Source organism: Saccopteryx bilineata, chromosome 1 (assembly GCF_036850765.1).
Source record: "Saccopteryx bilineata isolate mSacBil1 chromosome 1, mSacBil1_pri_phased_curated, whole genome shotgun sequence".
Classification (NCBI taxonomy): Eukaryota; Metazoa; Chordata; class Mammalia; order Chiroptera; family Emballonuridae; genus Saccopteryx; species Saccopteryx bilineata.
Genome location: NC_089490.1, coordinates 152,444,898 through 152,449,636, shown reverse-complemented (window position 1 = coordinate 152,449,636; position 4,739 = coordinate 152,444,898). Strand labels below are relative to the sequence as shown.

At 46.8% G+C, this 4,739-nt stretch overlaps 1 non-coding gene across 1 annotated transcript; it reads right to left on the bottom strand.

Annotated features, from left to right (window-relative positions):
• Positions 1 to 3,102: 3,102 nt before the first annotated feature.
• On the bottom strand, positions 3,103 to 3,178 carry TRNAM-CAU (transfer RNA methionine (anticodon CAU)). The gene has a single exon. It is a non-coding gene; the product is annotated as a tRNA-Met (tRNA).
• Between the last annotated feature and the right edge of the window lie 1,561 nt (positions 3,179 to 4,739).

Genomic DNA, 4,739 nt, shown 5'->3' with positions numbered 1-4,739 from the left:
TTCTATTTAGTACTTGTGTGATATTATTTCAACATTTATGTCTCTGATCCATTTGGAAGTTATCCTAATTTTTGGGATGAGGTGAGGATTCAATTTGACCTTTTTCCAAATTGAGACTCAGTTGTCCCAACATCATTTAAAGTCTGTCTACGCCTGACCTGTGTGGTACAGTGGATAAAGTGTCAACCTGGAACACTGAGGTTTCTGGTTCAAACCCTGGCCTTACCTGGTCAAGGCACATACAAGAAGGATGCTTCCTGCTCTTCCCTTACCCCCTTCTCTCTCTCTCTCTCTCTCTGTCTCTCTCCTCTCCTCTCTCTAAAATCGATTAATACAATTAAAAAAAAACTCCTTAAAAAAAGTAAGTCAGTCCCCTCTCCATTGATTTAAGATGCCAAGTCTAGCCATATACCAATTTTCCATAGTCACTCGGCTCTGTTTCTGAACTTTCCATTCTGTCCCAGGGATTGTTTGTCCCCTTGTGCACTGTTTTAATGATGGTGGCTTTATTGTTTTTTTGTTTTTGTTTTTTTTGTATTTTTCTGAAGCTGTAAACGGGGAGAGACAGACGGACTCCCGCATGCGCCCGACCAGGATCCACCCGGCACGCCCACCAGGGGGCGACGCTCTGCCCACCAGGGGGCGATGTTCTGCCCCTCCGGGGCGTCGCTCTGTTGCGACCAGAGCCACTCTAGCGCCTGAGGCAGAGGCCAAGGAGCCATCCCCAGCGCCTGGGCCATCTTTGCTCCAATGGAGCCTCAGCTGCGGGAGGGGAAGAGAGAGACAGAGAGGAAGGAGAGGGGGAGGGGTGGAGAAGCAGGTGGGTGCTTCTCCTGTGTGCCCTGGCCGGGAATCGAACCAGGGACTTCTGCACGCCAGGCCGACGCTCTACCACTGAGCCAACCGGCCAGGGCGCTTTATTGGTTTTTTTTTTTTTTTTAAATATTTTATTTATTGATTTTTAGAGAGAGGAGAGAGAGAGAGAGAGAGAGAAAGGGGAGGAGCAGGAAGCATCAACTCCCATATGTGCCTTGACCAGGCAAGCCCAGGGTTTCGAACCGGCAATCTCAGGGTTCCAGGTTGACGCCTTATCCCACGGCGCCACCACAAGTCAGGCTATTGGGTTTTAATATCAGCTAGGGTTGAATGCTTCTCCCCTCCCAGGTTCTTCTGGTCACTGCTACTTGTTTTTGTATATGAATGTTAGAAGCGACTCAATCTGACTAAAAAAAACAAATCACATTTGGATATTACAATTATAAACTAAAGAACTCTCAGCTCCTAGCCCTGGCCGGTTGGCTCAGCGGTAGAGCGTCGGCCTAGCGTGCGGAGGACCCGGGTTCGATTCCCGGCCAGGGCACACAGGAGAAGCGCCCATTTGCTTCTCCACCCCTCCACCGCGCTTTCCTCTCTGTCTCTCTCTTCCCCTCCCACAGCCAAGGCTCCATTGGAGCAAAGATGGCCCGGGTGCTGGGGATGGCTCTGTGGCCTCTGCCTCAGGTGCTAGAGTGGCTCTGGTCGCAACATGGTGACGCCCAGGATGGGCAGAGCATCGCCCCCTGGTGGGCAGAGCATCGCCCCTGGTGGGCGTGCCGGGTGGATCCCGGTCGGGCGCATGCGGGAGTCTGACTGTCTCTCCGTTTCCAGCTTCAGAAAAATGAAAAAAAAAGAAGAACTCTCAGCTCCTTTATAATATTGAACCTTCTTTTCTAAGAACATTTGTAGCTTCTTTTTGTTTCAAGTCTCCTGATTCACTTAGGAATGTTTTATTCAAGTTTCCCTTGGTTTTCATTAAGACTGCACAATTTTGATAGTTTGGCTGATTTTGTATTTTATTTTTGTTGCTGTTGTAAGTGGGGCCCTCTTTCCTAACTGGTAAGTTTTGTGTACATGTTGGCTATTAACTTCTTTAAACAATTTGTGTGTGTGTGTGTGTGTGTGTGTCTGAGACAGAAAGAGTCAGAGAGAGGAACAGATAGGGACAGACAGATAGGGAGAGAGATGAGAAGCATCAATTTTTGTTGCAGCACCTTAGTTGTTCATTGATTGCTTTCTCATATGTGCCTTGACTGGAAGGCTACAGCAGACCGAAGGACCCCTTGATCGAGCCAGTGACCTTGGGCTCAAGCTGGTGAGCCCGCGCTCAAACCAGATGAGTCTGCACTCAAGATGGCAACCTTGGTGTTTCAAACCTGGGTCCACTGCATCCCAGTCCGATGCTCTACCCACTGCGCCACCGCCTGATCAGGCTTGGCTATTGACTTCTGTATGTAATGCTACATCCTTTTACTTTATCAAATTCTTTTAAGTCTATATGAGTTTATCTGTTGATTTTTGAGTTTTCCAGAAATATAATCACATCATCTGCAAACACATGGGTTTACCTCCTTCTTTGAAATTCAGTTTTGTCAAATCATTTTCTTTTGTCTTTCTAGCTAACTCTGTCATATAACCAAGTCATAGTGGCAAGAGTGGGCAATTTTGCCTTTTTCCTGACTTTAGTGGGAAAGCAAGTTTCCATGAAGTAAGATGCTGGCTGAGAATATAGTTATCAATTCCTACATCTTCTTTTTAAATTTTATTTATTTTTTCAAAATCTAAGAGAAAGTTTAGAAAGTTAAAGGTAGTAGAAGAGAGCCAGCTAGGCTGCGTAAGCTCAGGAAACAAGTTACACAAGCAAAAGAAGGGCCCTTGGAGCTTAGGAGAAAAGCAAAGCTAATATACCTGGAGAATGGGGGAAGGGAAAGGCACTGATATGGTCCCCAGAGGGAGAGCACAGCCATACCCTTTATTTTTATTCTATTTAATTAAAAAAATATTATTTTTAAATTGAGAGGCGGAGTGGCAGAGACAGACACCTGTATGCACCCTGACCAGGATCCACCTCCTACCAAGCAATGCTGTGCTCATTTGGGCCGCTGCTCTGTTGCTTGCAACCGTGTTATTTTAGCACCTAAGGCAGGGGAGGCCATGGAGCCATCCTCAACACCCAGGGCCAACTTTGCTCACCATTTGAGCCATGGCTGTGGGAGGAGAAGACAGAGAGAGAGTGAGGAGAGAGGGGGGAGAAGGTTGGAGAAGCAGATGGTCACTTCTCCAGTGTGCCCTGACCAGGAATTGAACCTAGAACTTTCACACATGAGGCCAATGCTCTACCACTGAGCCAACCTGCCAGGACTCCATTTATTTTTTAAATTGAGAATGCATGCTGAATTTTATCAACTGCCCTTTCTGTGTTTATGAAGATAATGACAATAAATTTATTACAATAAATTCTATCAAATCATTCTTGCTTTCCTGGAATGAATCCCACTTAGTTGTAATTTTTAAAATGTTTTTGGATTCTATTTTACAAATTCTGGAAGAACTGGGAGGAGGTGGAGCCATCATGATTCAAGAAGGTCTCCTTGAAGGGGCACTATCAAGGAGGATATACCAGTGGTGTCGGCAGTAGTAAGCTGGGTCCTCTTGTAGCTTCCCCACAAAAGTATGTGGGCAAGTGAAGACTGCTTAAGTTCTATCTTAAATAACACATCAATCTAAATACCATCAGCAAGGACTGGTAAAGTATATTATGGTATATTCATACAGACTACATAGTGGTTAAAAAGAATTAGGAATCTCCTTATGTGTTAATATGGAATCATCTTGAGTTATATGGAGTGGATACAAATCAAGGAAAACTAGTATCTTCATTTGTATGTAAAGAAAAAAAGGAAAAAGAATGTCAGAACTGGATTTGCTTGCACATTATATGCCAGAACAGAAGGAGGCACAAGAAGCAACACTTGCCTTCCCCCCAGGAAAGGGTGAAAATGGGTGTTTGGGGAAGGAGGAATGCTTCACTTTTTCCTGTTAGTGGTGTTTGGCTTAGGAGCTCTGCCATTGCCAAAAAATATATCAATATAAATATGTAAGACAAAAACTTGACCCTGGCCGGCTGGCTCAGTGGATAGAACGTTGGCCCGGCATGTGGACGTTCCAGCTTTGGTCCCGTTAGGGCACACATGAAAAGTGACCACCTGCTTCCCCTCTCCTCCCTCCTCCTTCTCTCTTTTGGGAGCCCCAATGGATCCCAGTCAGGCGCATGAGGGAGTCTTATCTCTCCTCCTCTCACTTAAAAAATAAAATAGGCCCTGGCCGGTTGGCTCAGTGGTAGAGCGTCGGCCTGGCGTGCAGGAGTCCTGGGTTCAATTCCTGGCCAGGGCACACAGGAGAAGCGCCCTTCTGCTTCTCCACCCTTCCCCCTCTTCTTCCTGTCTCTCCTCTCTTCCATTGGCCTCTGTGTCAGGCGCTAGAATGGCTCTGGTTGCAACAGAGCAATGCCCCAGATGGGCAGAGCATCGCCCCCTGGTGGGCGTGCAGGGTGGATCCCGGTTGGGTGCATGCAGGAGTCTGACTGCCTCCCCGTTTCCAACTTCAGAAAAATACAAAAATATAAAAAATAAAATAAATAAAATAAAAAGGACCCAGGGCCCCCGTTCTTACCAGCCCACGTAGTAGCCACCACACCCCTCTTCCTTACCTAGCCCCATTTCTGGGTGCCTAAGTGGGCTGAGCCCCAACATCGGTACCATGACTGCTCCATGGAGATGATGGTCTGGACAGTGCTGTGCCGGGGCCAGATGGGACACTGGATGATGGCTATAAGTCATCCAGCGCCTAGAGATGCACTGTACCCTGTGTCAGTAGTGACTTTCTACCAGCAAGGTATGTGTGTCTGAGAGGAGCACCCAAGT